Raw genomic sequence first — 19,238 nt, 5'->3', positions numbered from 1 at the left:
TGCAACGCTCGCTGTTCATCCAATCGATCGGCTTCAGTTAGCAGTAGTAGCGAAGGAATCGCTTGATCGGGTTCAGTTAACAGCCATCGAAAGATCGCTCGGGTTCAGTAACGCGTAGTCTGAAGTGCAATCGCTCGGGTTCAGTTAGAGCCCAACGCCTCACTCGGGTTCAGTTAGAGACAACGCCTCGCACACACACGCGTATGTGTACGAGAGAAACGCGCATTGCTCAGCCCCCTACCTCCCACCGTAATCGGGAACTCCCCAAAATTTTCCTCGCCCTCGCTTCTACCACGGTTTTTTTCCGTCATGGACGGCCCAAAGAATGTCATGCAGCTGCATCTCCGGCCCGCCCAGGACGAAAAGCCCATTTTCTGTCATGATTTTTCGTCATAGAAGTAGGAGCCCACCACATCTATGATGATACCGGGTTTTGTCACAATTATCGTCATAGAAGTGTCATATGTATGACAGAAAAAAAATCCGTTCGGCCCAAAATGTCACGGATGTGTCTTTTTTTGTAGTGGATGTGATCCCGTTATCAATGACATCCAATGTCCATGGTCAGGAAACCATAACCATCTATTGATCAACGAGCTAGTCAACTAGAGGCTTACTAGGGACATGTTGTGGTCTATGTATTCACACATGTATTACGGTTTCTAGAAAATACAATTATAGCATGAACAATAGACAATTATCATGAACAAGGAAATACAATAATAACCATTTTATTATTGCCTCTAGGGCATATTTCCAACAGTCTCCCACTTGTACTAGAGTCAATAATCTAGTTCACATCACTATGCGATTGTAATGAATCCAACACCCATGGGGTTTGTTCATATCTCGCTTGTGAGAGAGGTTATTAGTCAACGGGTCTGAACCTTTCAGATCCGTGTGTGCTTTACAAATCTCTATGTCATCTTGTAGATGCAGCTACCACGCACTACTTGGAGCTATTCCAAATAACTGCTCTACTATACGAATCCGGTTTACTACTCAGAGTCATCTGGATTAGTGTCAAAGTTTGCATCGATGTAACCCTTTACGACGAACTCTTTTACCACCTCCATAATCGAGAAAATTCCTTAGTCCACTGGTTACTAAGGATAAGTTTGACTGCTGTCATGTGATCCATTCCTGGATCACTCTTGTACCCCTTCATTGACTCATGGCAAGGCACACTTCAGGTGCGGTACACAACATAGCATACTGTAGAGCCTACGTCTAAAGCATAGGGGACGAACTTCGTCCTTTCTCTCTCTTCTACCGTGGTCAGATCTTGAGTCTCACTCAATGCTCACACCTTATAACACAGCCAAGAACTCCTTCTTTGCTGATCTTATTTGAACTCCATCAAAATCTTGTCACGGTATGTATTCATTTGAAAGTACTATTAAGCGTTTTTTGATCTATCCTTATAGATCTTGATGCTCAATGTTCAAGTAGCTTAATCCAGGTTTTCCATTGAAAAACACTTTTCAAATAACCCTATATGCTTTCCAGAAATTCTACATCATTTCTGATCAACAATATGTCAACAACATATACTCATCAGAAATTCTATAGTGCTCCCACTCACTTCTTTGGAAATACAAGTTTCTCATAAACTTTGTATAAACCCAAAATCTTTGATCATATCATCAAAGCGTATATTCCAACTCTGAGATCCTTACTCCGGTCCTTAGAAGAATTGCTGGAGCTTTGCATACTTGTTAGCATCTTTTAGGATTGACAAAAACCTTCTCGTTGTATCACATACAACCTTTCCTCAAGAAAATTGTCGAGGAAACAATGTTTTGACATCCTATCTGCAAGATTTCATAAATAATGCAGTAACTGCTAATACAATTCCAACAGACTCTTAGCATCGCTACGAGTGAGAAAGTCTCACCGTAGTCAACTCCTTGAACTTGTCGGAAAACATCTTAACGACAAGTCGAGCTTTCTTAATGGTGATACTTACCATCATTGTCCATCTTCCTTTTAAAATCCATCTGTACCCAATAGCCTTACGACCATCAAGTAGTTCTTCCAAAGTCTATAATTCATTTTCACACATGGATCCTCTCGGATTTTATGGCCTCGAGCCATTTGTCGGAATCCGGGCCCACCATCATTTCTCCATAGCTCGTAGGCTCATTGTTGTCTAGCAACATAACCTCCAAGACAGGATTACGTACCACTCTGAAATAGTACGCATCCTTGTTGACCTACGAGGTTTGGTAGTGACTTGACCCAAAGTTTCATGATCACTATCATCGGCTTCCACTTCAATCGATGTAGGTGCTACAGGAACAACTTCCCGTGCCCTGCTACACACTGGTTGAAGTGACGGTTCAATAACCTCATCAAGTCTCCACCATCCTCCCACCCAATTCTTTTGAGAGAAATTTTTCCTCGAGAAAGGACACGTTTCTAGAAACAATCACTTTTGCTTCTGGATCCGAAATAGGAGGTATACCCAACTGTTTTGGGTGTCCTATGAAGATGCATTTATACGCTTTGGGTTCAAGCTTATCAGGCTAAACCCTTTTCACATAAGCGTCGCAGCCCCAAACTTTTAAGAAATGACAGCTTAGGTTTCTCTAAACCATAGTTCATACGGTGTCATCTCAACGGAATTACGTGGTGCCCTATTTAAAGTGAATGTGGTTGTCTCTAATGCCTAACCCATAAACGATAGTGGTACTTCGATAAGAGACATCATGGTTTGCACCACACCCAATAGGGTGTAGCTATGATGTTCGGACACACCATCACACTATGGTGTTCTAGGCGGCATTAGTTGTGAAACAATTTCCACAATGTCTTAGTTGTGTACCAAACACGTAACTCAGATATTCATCTCTATGATCATATCATAGACATTTTATCCTCTTGTCACGATGATCTTCAACTTCACTCTGAAATTACTTGAACCTTTCAATAATTCAGACTTGTGTTTCATCAAGTAAATGTACTTAGAATCTACTCAAATCATCTGTGAAGTAAGAGCATAATGATATTCACTGCGTGCCTCGGCACTCACTGAATTGCACACATCAAATGTATTACTTCCAACAAGTTGCTATCTTGTTTCATCTCACTGAAAACGAGGCCTTTTAGTCATCTTGCCCATGTGGTATGATTTGCATGTCTCAAAATCAAGTGAGTCCAAATGATCCATCTGCATGGAGTTTCTTCATGCGTATAAACCAATAGACATGGTTCGCATGTATCAAACTTTTCAAAAAACGAGTGAGTCCAAAGATCCATCAACATGGAGCTTCTTCATGCGTTTTATACCAATATGACTCAAATGGCAGTGCCACAAGTATGTGGTACTATCATTACTATCTTATATCTTTTGGCATGAACATGTGTATCACTACGATCGAGATTCAATGAACCATTCATTTTAGGTGCAAGACCATTGAAGGTATTATTCAAATAAACAGAGTAACCATTATTCTCCTTAAATGAATAACCGTATTGTGATAAACATAATCCAATCATGTCTATGCTCAATGCAAACACCAAATAAAAATTATTTAGGTTTAACACCAATCTCGATGGTAGAGGGAGCATGCGATGCTTGATCACATCAACCTTGGAAACACTTCCAACACATATCATCATCTCACCTTCAGCTAGTCTCTGTTTATTCCATAGCTTTTTATTTCGAGTTACTACCACTTAGCAACCGAACCGGTATTTAATACCCTGGTGCTACTAGGAGTACTAGTAAAGTACACATTATAATGTATATCGAATATACTTCTATCAGCCTTGCCAGCCTTCTCATCTACCAAGTATCTAGGGTAGTTCTGCTTCAGTGACCGTTCCAATCATTTTAGAAGCACTTAGTCTCGGGTTTGGGTTCAACCTTGGGTTTCTTCACTAGAGCATCAACTGATTTGCCGTTTCATGAAGTATCCCTTTCTTGCCCTTGCCCTTCTTGAAACTAGTGGTTTTACTAACCATCAACAATTAATGCTCCTATTTGATTTCTACTTTTGTGGTGTCACGAATAGCTCAAGGATCATCATATCTATCCCTGATATGTTATAGTTCATCACGAAGCTCTAGTAGCTTGGTGGCAGTGACTTTGGAGAACCATCACTGTCTCATCTGGAAGATTAACTCCCACTCGATTCAAGCGATTGTAGTACTCATACAATCTAAGCACATGCTCAATGATTGGGCTTTTCTCCTTAGTTTGCAGGCTTAAGAAACTTGTTAGAGGTCTCATACCTCTTGACGTGGGCACTAGCCTGAAATCCCAATTTCAGTCCTTGGAACATCTCATATGTTTTGCGATGTTTCAAAAACATCTTTGGTGCCTCAATTCTAAACTGTTAGCATTACGCACTGAACTATCATGTAGTCATCAAAACGTGTATGTCAGATGTTTCCCAACATCTACAGACGACGCTCGAGGTTCAGCACACCGAGCGGTGCATTAAGGACATAAGCCTTCTGCGCAGCAATGAGGATAATCCTTAGTTGACGGACCCAGTCCGCATAATTTCTACTATCAACTTTCAACTAAATTTTCTCTAGGAACATATCTTAAATAGTAGAACTAAAGTGTAAGCTACGACATAATTTGCAAAGACCTTTTGACTATGTTCATGATAATTAAGTTCATCTGATTATTTAATGAACTCCCACTTAGATAGACATCCCTCTAGTCATCTAAGTGATACATGATCCGAGTCAACTAGCCCGTGTACGATCATCACGTGAGACGTACTAGTCATCATCGGTGAACATCTTCATGTTGATCGTATCTACTATACGACTCATGTTCGACCTTTCGGTCTCTTGTGTTCCGAGGCCATGTCTGTACATGCTAGGCTTGTCAAGTCAACCTAAGTGTTTTGCATGTGTAAATCTGGCTTACACCCGTTGTATGCGAAGGTTAGAATCTATCACACCCGATCATCACGTGGTGCTTCGAAACAATGAACCTTCGCAACGGTGCACAGTTAGGGGGAACACTTTCTTGAAATTTTAGCGAGGGATCATCTTATTTATGCTACCGTCGTTCTGAGCAAATAAGATGTAAACATGACAAACATCACATGAAAATCATAAAGTGACATGATATGGCCAATATCATCTTGCGCCTTTTGATCTCCATCTTTGAGGCACGGCATGATCACCTTCGTCACCAGCATGACACCATGATCTCCATCATCGTGTCTTCATGAAGTTGTCTCGCCAACTATTACTTCTACTAATATGGCTAACGGTTAGCAATAAATTAAAGTAATTACATGGCGTTTTTCATTGACACGCAGGTCATACGATAAATTAAGACAACTCCTATGTCTCCTGCAGTTTGTCATACTCATCGACATGCAAGTCGTGATTCCTATTACAAGAACATGATCAATCTCATACATCACATATATATAATACGTCACATCCTTTTGGCCATATCACATCACATAGCATACCCTGCAAAAACAAGTTAGACGTCCTCTAATTGTTGTTGCATGTTTTACGTGGCTGCTATGGGTTTCTAGCAAGAACGTTTCTTACCTACGGCAAAACCACAACGGTGATATGCCAATTGCTATTTACCCTTCATAAAGACCCTTTTCATCGAATCCGATCCGACTATAGTGGGAAAGACCGACACCCGCCAGCCACCTTATGCATCAAGTGCATGTCAGTCGGTGGAACCAGTCTCACGTAAGCGTACGTGTAAGGTCGGTCCGGGCCGCTTCATCCCACAATGCCGCCGGATCAAGATAAGACTAGTAATGGTAAGCAAATTGAACAAATCATCGCCCACAACTGCTTTGTGTTCTACTCGTGCATAGAATCTATGCATATACCTAGCTCATGATGCCACTGTTGGGGAACGTAGCAATAATTCAAAATTTTCCTACGTGTCACCAAGATCAATCTAGGAGATACTAGCAACGAGAGAGAGGGAGTGCATCTTCATACCCTTAAATATCGCTAAGCAGAAGCGTTACAAGAACGCGGTTGGTGGAGTCGTACACGCAGCGATTCAGATCGCGGTCGATTTAGATCTAAGCGTCGAACAACGGCGTCTCGGCGTTCAACACACGTACAGCCCGGGGACGTATCCTCCTTCTTTATCCAGCAAGGGGAGAGAAGGAGTTGAGGGAGGACTCTAGCAGCACGATGGCGTGGTGGTGGAGCTTGTGGTATTCCTACAGGGCTTCGCCAAGCTCTACGGAGGAGAAGGAAGAGTTTGAGGAGGGAGGGGCTGCGCCAGGGAAGGGGTGCGGCTGCCCTCTGTCTCCCTCACTATATATAGGGGGAAGGGGTGGAGGAGGCGCCCTAGGGTTCTCTAGGGGAGGGGCGGCGGCCACAGGGGAAACCCTAGATGGGTTTGGGCGCCCCCCACCCCTAGGAAACTTGCCCCCCAAGCCGGGAGGGGTGGCTGCCCTAGGGGAGGCGCCCCCACCTCTCCAAGTTACGTGAGATGGGGTGGGAGGGGCGCTCAGCCCCTTAGTGGGCTGATGTGCCCCCTCCCCTTGGCCCATAAGCCCCCCCCCCCCAACGCTTGCCGGGGCCTCCGAAACCCCTTTCGGACACGCTGGTCATCACCCGGTACCCTCGAAACAATTCCGGACTCCAATACCCTTCGTCCAATATATCGATCTTCACCTCCAGACCATTCCGGAACTCCTCGTCATGTCCGGGATCTGATCCGGGACTCCGAACAACCTTCGGTAACCACATACTATTTCACATAACAACTCTAGTGTCACCGAACCTTAAGTGTGTAGACCCTACGGGTTCGGGAATCATGCAGACATGACCGATACAGCTCTCTGGCCAATAACCAACAGCGGGATCTGGATACCCATGTTGGCTCCCACATGTTCCACGATGATCTCATCGGATGAACCACGATGTTGGGGATTCAATCAATCATGTATACAATTCCCTTTGTCAATCGGTACGTTATCTTGCCCGAGATTCGATCGTCAGTATCCCAATACCTCGTTCAATCTCGTTACCAGCAAGTCACTTTTACTCGTTCCATAACACGTCATCCCGTGATCAACTCTTTGGTCACATTGAGCTCATTATGATGATGTCCTACCGAGTGGGCCCAGAGATACCTCTCTGTCACACGGAGTGACAAATCCCAGTCTCAATTCGTGCCAACCCAACAGACACTTTCAGAGATACCCGTAGTGTGTCTTTATAGCCACCCAGTTATGTTGTGACATTTGGCACACCCAAAGCATTCCTACGGTATCCGGGAGTTGCACAATCTCATGGTCTAAGGAAATGATACTTGACATTAGAAAAGCTTTAGCAGACGAACTACATGATCTTGTGCTATGCTTAGGATTGGGTCTTGTCCATCACATCATTCTCCTAATGATGTGATCCCGTTATCAATGACATCCAATGTCCATGGTCAGGAAACCATAACCATCTATTGATCAACGAGCTAGTCAACTAGAGGCTTACTAGGGACATGTTGTGGTCTATGTATTCACACATGTATTATGGTTTCCAGTTAATACAATTATAGCACGAACAATAGACAATTATCATGAACAAGGAAATACAATAATAACCATTTTATTATTGCCTCTAGGGCATATTTCCAACAGTTCTTCATATATAGAGTCTCCTATGATATCACTTTCATATACTAGTGGGAATTTTCCATTATAGAACTTGGCTTGTATATTCCAATGATGGGATTCCTCAAAATGCCCTAGGTCTTCGTGAGCAAGCAAGTTGGATGCACACCCACTTAGTTTCTTTTGTTGAGCTTTCATATACTTATAGCTCTAGTGCATCTGTTGCATGGCAATCCCTACTTACTCACATTGATATCTATTGATGGGCATCTCCATAGCCCGTTGATACACCTAGTTGATGTGAGACTATCTTCTCCTTTTTGTCTTCTCCACAACCACCATTCTATTCCACCATAGTGCTATATCCATGGCTCACGCTCATATATTGCGTGAAGATTGAAAAAGTTTGAGAACATCAAAAGTATGAAACAATTGCTTGGCTTGTCATCGGGGTTGTGCATGATTTAAATATTTTGTGTGGTGAAGATAGAGCATAGCCAGACTATATGATTTTGTAGGGATAACTTTTTTGACCATGTTATTTTGAGAAGACATAATTGCTTAGTTAGTATGCTTGAAGTATTATTATTTTTATGTCAATATTAAACTTTTATCTTGAATCTTTCGGATCTGAACATTCATGCCACAATAAAGAAAAATTACATTGAGAAATATGTTAGAAAGCATTCCACATCAAAAATTCTTCAGTTATCATTTACCTACTCGAGGGCGAGCAGGAATTAAGCTTGGGGATGCTTGATATGTCTCCAACGTATCTATAATTTTTTATTGCTCCATGCTATTATATTATCTATTTTGGATGTCAATGGGCTTTATTTTACACTTTTATATCATTTTTGGGACTAACCTACTAACCGGAGGCCCATCCCAAATTGTTGTTTTTTTGCCTATTTTAGGGTTTCAAAGAAAAGGAATATCAAACGGAGTACAAACGGAATGAAACCTTCAGGAACGTGATTTTCTCAACAAACATGATCCAGGAGACTTGGAGTGGGCGTCAAGAAACAAGGAAGGCACGAGGCAGGGGCACGCCTACCCCCCTGGGCGCGCCCTCCACCCTCGTGGGCCCTCCGTTGCTCCACCGACGTACTTCTTCCTCCTATATATATCCACGTACCCCCAAACATCCAGGAGCACCATGAAAACCTAATTCCACCGCCACAACCTTCTGTACCCGAGAGATCCCATCTTGGGGCCTTTTCCGGAGCTCGGCCGGAGGGGGCATTGATCACGGAGGGCCTCTACATCAACTTTGTGGCCTCTCCGGTGATGTGTGAGTAGTTTACTTCAGACCTACGGGTCCATAGTTATTAGCTAGATGGCTTCTTCTCTCTCTTTGGATCTCAATACAAAGTTATCCTCGATCTTCTTGGAGATCTATTCGATGTAATATTCTTTTGCGGTGTTGTCGGTGTCAAAACCGGTAGATCTCGGGTAGGGGGTCCCGAACTGTGCGTCTAGGCCGGATGGTAACAGGAGACAGGGGACACTTTGTTTTACCCAGGTTCGGGCCCTCTCGATGGAGGTAATACCCTACTCCTGCTTGATTAATATTGATGATATGGGTAGTACAAGAGTAGATCTACCACGAGATCAAGGAGGCTAAACCCTAGAAGCTAGCCTATGGTATGATTGTTGTGTATGGAGTTGATTCCCTATCGACTAGCCTGGCCTCGGTTTATATAATGCACCGGAGGCCTAGGATAACAAGAGTCCTAGCCGAATACGCCGGTGGGGAGAAGTCCTTGTCTTGATCGCCAAGTCTTGTGGAATCTTCCTTGTATGTTGTAGTCGTCCGAACTGGCCCATGAGTATACGGCCACGGGGGTCCTCGGCCCAATCTAATAGATCGGGAGACGACGTGGTGAGTACCCCCTAGTCCAGGACACCGTCAGTAGCCCCCTGAACCGGTCTTCAAGTTAGGGACGCTCCTCGATTCTTCCGAACTGTTCTTCATCTTCAGTTGCCGGTCTTGAAAACTGGTTCAACAAATCTTCTTTATCTTCGATCTTGAGGATCGCCGAAATGCATTCGACGAGTTTACACGTCGGGTATCCGAGGAGCCCCTTTAAGTTTCCGGCCTTTATCAATGCCTTGTTTATTTTTATGCCACACCTCGGGTTTGAAGTTGTTCCCGGGAGGCAGGGTCCTCTTGCGTCCGAGCTCCAACGCCGGACTGCATTCGAGGTATCTTATGTATCTGAGCTCCAACGCCGGACTGTATATCCAAGCTCCAACGCCGAAATATATCCGAGCTCCAACTCCAGACTATGTCCAGGCTCCAATGCCGGACTATATCCGAGGTATCATATCACCTTGGTTCAAAAAAGTTGAAGGAGTTTAGCCGAGCTTAATGCCGGAAATGCCCTCTATGGAGCCAGCCACTAGCGCCCGAGATTTATGTCAGACTGCTTCCGAGGTGGTGCACCACCCCGGCTATGGGCCGATTTTTTGTCAATATTTTTTATTGGTGCAATTTATTCTCTGCCAAGATATATAGCCAGTAGCCCTCAAGGTGTGTATCGGTCTAAAACCCGAGATGCACATGAAGCATGACATAAGGCCGCTGATCCCAGTAGCCGCTGAGACTCAGGTTGATTTGCAAAATCGGCCTGAGGATCAAGTCCTAGCTCGGCAGAATACTTCGGGACACAAAAGCGGCGTGCTCAGTCCTCAAGACTCAGGTTGGGTGTGGCCGGCCAACCTGAGGATCAAAATCTCCTCGGAAACTATATTGCACATAAAATTTTCTGCATTGGACAAGCAATGCAGTAGCCCCCGAGACACTGGTCGGGTGGCAACACCAGATCAGGGGATCGATGTGCCCCTTTAATATTTATAAATAATAAGCCCAAAGCCCAGTAGCCCCCGAGCCTTAATGAGGGCATGGGTGGCCGAATTAAGGATCAATATCCATAGTAAAATCACAAATTATGTGTAATGACTCTATGTATCCAAGTACTTTACGTCATTAATGCTAGGATCCGCATTGTACAAAACTTTGTTGACCGACCGTCGGCTTCCACCTCCTTGGCCAGTAGTCGAGGAGTGTTTGTCCTACTTTATAAAGCCTTTATAAGGGCAAAGATTTACGACAACAAGGCAATGTGGCCACACGGTTTTATAAACAAAGGTACGCGCAGAGAGATATGTTATATTACTGTTTAACAGAAGAAATGTATTCCAAAGAAAATAGTCCCGCTATTGGTTCCTTTCTTTGGGTTGTCATGCTAAGCATGATCATGAAACCTCGGCTCGAATGTAAGAGCAAAATATCGAGGATTTAGTTTGGGAGGCCAGTTAATAGCCCCCGGTAGTGTTCGGCGACAGTCGAGGTCAAGCCGTAAACACTTCGGCCAATGTTATGAATGGCCCGTCATAGTCATCGGATCGCTGACCAGTTTACGCTTATTGTGTCAGTCAGTTTTCGGCTTTCTCCACTAAGGTGCTTAACCATGTGAGCTAGAAGCACAATCGCAGTGGTTCTCCCTTTGCACACCTAGCCGAACAAAACAGAACGTAGGAAGCAAGTGCAGGAGCCGGGCAACCCAACTATTGACCGAAGACACAATTCGAAACCGATGCATATATAGCAATATCTGAGAATGTTTTTGCCGAATCCCTAAAGGTGTCCGGCGTTGCACTGCGAGACTAATGCTAGAAAAGCACAAATAGTTTAAAAGTGCCAAAAAGCTTGGAAAACCAAGAAACGTCAGTAAAAACATGACGTCCGAACAATATCAAGTGTTCAGTGCCAATCCAAAAGTTGGTCTTAGAAAAAAGAAGTGCTTCTGTCGTGCTTTACCATGATATATCCTATCTCAAGACTTCGAGCGGGTCAGTCTACGGCTTCAACCTCCTATCCCGAGGGCGGAGTACTTCTCATCTGGCCAGTTTAGCAAACTAAACTCTAGCGGCTTTGAGAGAGAAATTAGGCTCCCCAACTAGTGACCGCACACTCGCGTCGAAAAAAGGAGTGATAAATAATAATAATAGAACTTTGCAACGACTGAGAAGAAGAACACTTATTATAAAATGGCTCAAATAAACTTAAGAGCCCCCAAGTGACTCGGGTATAAGAATGATTGCATGTACCGAAGTACTTATATCATATCTATGTTCAACCAAACTTTAAACGCGTCTTAACCGACCGTTGGCTTCTCCCTCTTCGGTTAAGGACCGAAAAGTGTTATGTACTCCATCGGTCGAGAATATTGACGGTGTTTCCAGTAACCAGGCAATCAGGCCATAAGGCTGTAACAGACAAAGCGCGCTCAGGGAACTTATGCTATATTACTGCGAAGAGTAAGAAGCATCTTCGAAGAAAATAGTACCCCCACCGATACCTTTCTTTGGTGCTCATTGTTATTATGAGACTTGTGCAATAGATTTTTTGTACTCATGAGTTCCGTTGTGTGCCGACCATCATTGAATAACTATAAGAGCGCTAGCTTTCGGCTTCACCCAGTCTGAGGTCAGGCTCGGGTGACCCGATCGTGACAATTGTAGAGATGCTCCCTTTACTCCCTAGCCGAACAATCAAGAACGTAGGGGTAAACACAGGAGCGAGGCAACCCAGCTTGCAAATCGCTTAAGTCAATGTGGTGCATATTGTGGCGTAATACACGAACAAGGAACGAAGCCGTACAAGTATAATCATATGCAACAGGAAAAGCTTCATAAAGGAAGCCCCCAAGTAAACGGGGTATTTGAATTTATGCGTCACAAACAAAGTTTGGACAAGGAAAAAAATTTAGAAGCAACTTTTTTCCAAAAAAGTATAATGCTTGGTCGAACCGAACACAAGTTAGAAATTAAAGCTTTGAGCATGAAAGCGACTTAGCTGGTTAATGTGTTCGGTATTGATGACGCGGTCCGAGCTTGATATTGGGCAAGGTTCCATCCCCCAAGATGGTCCTGAGGTGGCGGAGCGGAGAGCTCGACACGCCGAAGTGGTGACATAGCACGGTCAATGCAGACCGGCAGAGTGACGCCGAAGTCCCCGGATCATTTTCCCGTGCACAAAAAATAGTGCAAACCGGAGATAATAGTAATAATGATAATTAAAAAAAATGTTGCATAATAAATAATTTATGCAAAGTGAGGAATAGAAGAAATATGGCCTGGCGCCGAAGTCAATGTCGATGCAGGGCGTCGGCGTGATGTAGTAGAGGCGTGGCAAAGCCTGAATTCACAGGTCGGTCCGAGCTCCGGATGCGGCGTTCGCCGGACTATGTACGGAAACTGATCGAACCACCACGCGATCGTCGTTAATGCGGTCACCATTTGATAGACCTATGTATATATCATGGACAAACCAGAGTAATAATTCCTTGGAAAAAATGAACCCAAACAAGCAAAAAATACCGAGATTAATAGCACCTGGTTTATTTGTTGTAGCAATCCGAAGGAAGGTGATTCCCAAAATTGGGACTCGATCCGCACACCCATTGCCTGATGGGCGCTAAAACGACAGCATGGCAATGCTGGTAAAGGTTGACTCGCCGAGGCAAAGCCCTCGGCCCAGCTAACGTGACGGAGCTGGTCGGCTAGTAACGCCGAAGCGTCCGGAGTAGGTTGATGAAGAGATGGCGAAGCCCCCGGTCCAGCCGAGATGTCGAAGCCTCGACGTCAGCCGATGAGTCGAAGTAGGTCGGCGTGATGGACACCAGCTTGAAGAAGCAATAGTGCGGCCCTGTCGATGCAGGTCGTGACGTGGTCGATGCCGGCTTGATGAAGCAATCGTGCGGCGATGCCGATATGCCCGCTCCGTGTAATCCGTGGGGCGGCGATGTTGATGATGATTTATCCTTTGCGATGCCGGACTCTTGTTCGGCTTGCCGAGATGATGATTCGAAGAAGTTGAGCTCGGCTAAAGTGACGACGTGTCTAGCGCAGGTCGGCAGCCATGGAGTAATATTGTCGGACTGGTTTGACACCAGCATGATGTTGAAGATCATGTTCAAAAGATCTTACAGTTAGTGGGATGTGTTCGGGAACAAAACACAATACCCCATACAAAACTTTCTTCAAAAGGAATGTCCGAAATCCTGTTCATAAAAAAGATGAACTCGGGTCGGATTCGTTTTCGCGCAGAAAACAGATCCGAAAAGTGATGCACTAATCGGAAGGTTCCCGAAGTTTGGACGATCGGATCGAGCCGAAATTTTGAGAGGTGGTAGATATAGGAATTCCGCAGCCGATCAACGGTTGGATCTTCCAAAGGACGTCCGAGCTAGAAGCTGGACACCATGCCCTAAACTCATCCAAATTCCCATCCAGATTTGATAGGGCTCTGGTATATCGTGGATTGCCAAAGATTCCTCCATCGGAACTCGACAAAAATTTTCAGGGTTGTTGTAGACTCAATTCCGCACAATTCCACCTAAGCGATCGTCAAAGCGATACTCGAGGAGGTGGTGGTGGCAGATACGAGTTCGCTGTCCAGAAAAACAGCACGGTCGCTTGAGGGCAATGTTGACGTTGAGCCCCCGAGCTCCATAGATGATTCCTCCGTGATCTTGATAGAGATTGGAGTTGATGTTTGATGAAGGACCTCGTCCGGACATGGTGATCCGAACACGGGGCGCAATTCTTGGTCGAACCAAGGTGACCAGTCGAGCTGGTGACGAAGATGCCGAAGTCGCAGTTGATCTGCAGGAGAGCCATTGATCCTTTTGTCGATCACACAGCGGAACTCTCAATGAAAGCACCAATGTCGGTGTCAAAACCGGCGGATCTAGGATAGGGGGTCCCGAACTATGCGTCTAGGCCGGATGGTAACAGGAGACAGGGGACACTTTGTTTTACCTAGGTTCGGGCCCTCTCGATGGAGGTAATACCCTACTCCTGCTTGATTAATATTGATGATATGGGTAGTACAAGAGTAGATCTACCACGAGATCAAGGAGGCTAAACCCTAGAAGCTAGCCTATGGTATGATTGTTGTGTATGGAGTTGATTCCCTATTGACTATCCTGGCCTCGGTTTATATAATGCACCGGAGGCCAAGGATAACAAGAGTCCTAGCCGAATACGCCGGTGGGGAGAAGTCCTTGTCTTGATCGCCAAGTTTTGTGGAATCTTCCTTGTATGCAGTAGCCGTCCGAACTGGCCCATGAGTATACGGCCACGGGGGTCCTCGGCCCAACCTAATAGATCGGGAGACGACGTGGTGAGTACCCCCTAGTCCAGGACACCGTCAGGTGTGTTTGTCGAGATCCGATGAATTGTGGGTTTATGATCCAGATTATCTATGAATGATATTTGATTCTCCTCTGAAATATTTGATGTATGATTGGTTTATCTTTTCAAGTCTCTTCGAATTATCAGTTTGGTTTGGCCAACTAGATGGATCTTTCTTGCAATGGGAGAAGTGCTTAGCTTTGGGTTCAATCTTGCGGTGCTCGATCCCAGTGACAGAAAGGGAACCGACACGTATTGTATTGTTGCCATCGAGGATAAAAAGATGGGGTTTATATCATATTGCATGAGTTTATCCCTCTACATCATGTCATCTTCCTTAAAGCATTACTCTGTTCTTATGAACTTAATACTCTAGATGCATGCTGGATAGCGGTCGATGTGTGGAGTAATAGTAGTACATGCAGAATCGTTTCGGTCTACTTGTCTCGGACGTGATGCCTATATGCATGATCATACCTAGATATTCTCATAACTATGCTCAATTCTATCAATTGCTCGGCAGTAATTCGTTTACCCATCGTAATACTTATGCTCTTGAGAGAAGCCACTAGTGAAACCTATGGCCCCCGGGTCTATCTTCCATCATATTAATCTTCCAATACTTAGTTATTTCTTTTGACGTTTATTTTACTTTGCATCTTTATTTCTATTTATCATAAAAATACCAAAAATATTATCTTATCATATCTATCAGATCTTACTCCCGTAAGTGACCGTGAAGGGCTTGACAACCCCTTTATTGCGTGGGTTATCAATATCAACGGCAGGTTCAATCTCTACTTCATTGTCATTACTAGGTTGAGCATCAACATGAACATCATTATTAACATTATCACTAGGTTCATGCTCATTACCAGACTGTGTTTCAGCATCAGAAATAGAAATATCATTGGGATTATCAGGTGTGTCATCAACAGGTTCACTAGAAGCATGCAAAGTCCTATCATTTTTATTTTTCTTCCTCTTAGAAGGACTAGGTGCATCACTATTATTTCTCTGAGAATATTGTTCAATTCTCTTAGGACGGCCCTCAGGATACAAAGGTTCCTGAGTCATTTTACCACCTCTAGTCATAACTTTAACAACATTATCATTTTTCTTACTATTTAATTCATTGAGCAAATCATTCTGAGATTTAAGTACTTGTTCTACTTGAGTGGTAACCATAGAAGCATGTTTACTAATAAGTTTTAGTTCACCTTTAACATTAGCCATATAATCACTCAAGTGTTCAATGATATAAGCATTATGTTTCAATTGTCTACCAACATAAGCATTAAAATCTTCTTGCTTAACCATAAAGTTATCAAACTCATCTAAGCATTGGCTAGCAAACTTAGTAGGAGGGATTTTAGCTTTAGTGTATCTATAAAGAGAATTTACCTTTACTACATGTGTTGGGTTATCAATACCATGTATTTCTGTAAGTGCATCTAGTGCCACCCCTAGTTGGTTTTGGAGTATTGATGACAAACCTAGTTGAGGGACTAATGTGTTTGTGAGAATTGCAGGATAACACAGGTAGAAGTCCCTCATTGATTCGGTTTTCCTACCAGAGATGACCCCTAAAAATATATGAAGACATTAAAGTCAAAGGTGGTATGTGAAGATATTCACATTGAAGACTATGACAAGAGAAGACATCGCATGAAGCCTATGGAGCTCGAAGACTTAGATCTTTCGTAGTTCTTTTTCTTCTTTGTTGAGTCATAGGAACCACCATACTGTTAAGTGGGGTCCAAGAGAACCAGTCAGAATGACTGAAGTGATGCTTAAACAAAACCTATGTCTTCGAGTGAAGACTATGAGAGCGAATCTTGTCCAGAGTCGGACAAGTCAGCTTTGCTTATAGCCCAAGTAAAGTTGTCGTGTGTGTTTGAAATCTGACCATTGGAACACGTGTCAGTTCTTTAGTGACCTAGGGTCATTTCGGACAAATCAGGTCGGGTTGCCTAGTGGCTATAAATAGCCCACCCCTACAACCATAAATGGTTGGCTGCTCAGAGTTAGAGTACGGCTTTTGTCGTTTGAGAGCAACCCACCTCAAAGCCTTTGAGAGAGAATTCCTTGCGAGGATAAAGCCCTAACCACCCAGAGCCAAAGAGTGTTAGGCGTCACTTAAGTCTTCCTATCTGTGTGATCTGAAGACTTATTACACTTGAGGATTGTGAATCCTCCAGCCGGTTAGGCATCACGTTCTGAGCATCCAAGAGTCATTGTGGATCGCCGGTGAACGAAGTCTGTGAAGGTTTGGGAGTCTACCTTGAAGACTTACCAGAGTGATTGGGCAAGGTCTGTGTGACCTTAGCTCAAGGGGAATACGCTGAGGACTGGGTGTCCTGAGCTGCGTGTTCAGGACTGGGTGTCCGGGACTGTGTGTCCTCAGGTTTGAATACCTAGCCGCCCTAACCAGACGTACAGTTGTCACAACAACTGCAACTGGTCTAACAAATCATTGTCTTCAACGAGTCACCGGTTTCATCCTCCCCTTCCCTTTACTTACTGTTGGTCCTTGTGAAGTCATCGTATGATTGCACTATCTTTTGTCTTCACTGAGTGACTGCTTGTTCTGATTGGCTTCTTAATATCTGCCTACCTGATCCTTACTACCTAGCTGCTATTAGTCATTGTGCTTTCACTTCATTGAATACTTGACTATGGTTTGCCTAGTGTAGTCTACCTTCCGCTGCATGGTAATAGGTTTATTTCTATCGTTTGTCTTCGAAACTTCCACGTTTTGAAGACTTTCATAAAAATCGCCTATTCACCCCCCCTCTAGTCGATATAACGCACTTTCAATTGGTATCAGAGCAAGGTACTCCCTTGTTCTATGTGATTCGGTTTAACCACCTGGAGTTTTAGCTATGTCGACTGCATGGATAATTAAAGTCTCCGCTGTGTGCCCCGTCTTAGATGGAACTGAATATCCCTACTGGAAGAATAAGATGCGCATGCATCTTCAAGCCATTGACGTCGACCTATGGTATGTCGTCAAGAACGGCGTTCCCAAGGCTGGAGAAGGTGTCACTACTACTGACGTCAAGAAGTTTGTTCAACTGGACTCTACTGCCAAGAATATCATCTGTGGTCATCTTACCAAAGGACAGTATGGCCGCCTGAGTGCTTTGGAAACATCTAAGCTAGTCTGGGACTGGCTCTCCAAGGTCAACGAAGGCCTCTCAACCCAGAGAGATCAGAGAATCAGTGTCCTTCGCAACCTCTTCAACCGCTTCAAGAGAAATGACAATGAGAATGTCCAGCTCACGTTTGATCGACTCACTGACATCACAAATGAGCTTCAAGCTCTCGGCGCCACTGAGATCACCAAGCATGAAGTCGTCAAGACACTCCTGAGATCACTTGACAGCTCGTTTGACACCCTAGACCTGATGATTCAAGAACGTTCGGACTTCAAGACACTCGATCCGTCTGACATACTTGAGAGGCTCAACACACACGAGTTTCAGCTTTCTGAGAAAAGAGACATCTACGGTCCGAACTATGGGCGAACTCGTGCCTTGAAGGCAAAAGCTGTCTCCACATCTGAAGAAGAATCTGACAACAGTTCTGATGATCCCGAAGACATTGGAAAGGAGCTCGCTATGCTTGTGAAGAAGTTCTAAAAATTCACCAAGAAGAAAGGCTTCAGAAAGTCTTCACGATCAAGCTCAAGGAATGATGAAACTTCTGCTCATGACTACAAGAAAAGATCATGCCACAAGTGCAAGAAACCTGGCCACTACATCTCTGAGTGTCCACAGTGGGACAATTAGAACAAGAAGAAGAAGAAGAGCAAGGAGTATGACTCCGACGACAAGAAGAAGAAGAAATACTCAAAGTCCTCTTCCAAGTCTTCCTCCAAGTCTTCATCACACAAGAAGAGCTCATCTGGCAAGGCACGTGCGTTTGTTGGCAAGGAAATGGATTCAGAGGAGGAGTCCGCTTCTGAGGAGGCGGAGGTGGAGTCTGAGGAGGAGTCCAATTCTGGCATTGCGACTCTGGCTACAGCATACGTTGCTAAGTCCATCTTCAACACTGAAGACAATGACTCCATCACCGACACCGATGCAAATGACAAGGACTACTCCGCTCCTACCTATTGCTTCATGGCACGTGGTGCCAAGGTAAACACACGCACTACTCACTATCAAACACCTAGTGACGATGACTCTGATTGTGGTTCCAAACCTAGCTACAAAACACTCGCTAAAATTGCAACCGAACAACAGAAAACCATGGAACACATTCAAAAACTGTTAGACAAAAGCGATGATCTGTTAGACGCTGAAATGACTCGATCTTAGTCCTTAATTGAAGACATAAAAAATCTTCACGTTAAGTATGAGGAACTTGAAAGTTGTCATGAAACGCTCTCAACAGCGCATGAAAGGCTTTCCTATGATTATCTTCAAAGGAAGCAAGATCTTGAGAAAT

This window comes from Triticum dicoccoides, chromosome 7A (assembly GCF_002162155.2).
Source record: "Triticum dicoccoides isolate Atlit2015 ecotype Zavitan chromosome 7A, WEW_v2.0, whole genome shotgun sequence".
Lineage (NCBI taxonomy): Eukaryota > Viridiplantae > Streptophyta > Magnoliopsida > Poales > Poaceae > Triticum > Triticum dicoccoides.
Note: the sequence above shows the minus strand (reverse complement) of the source record.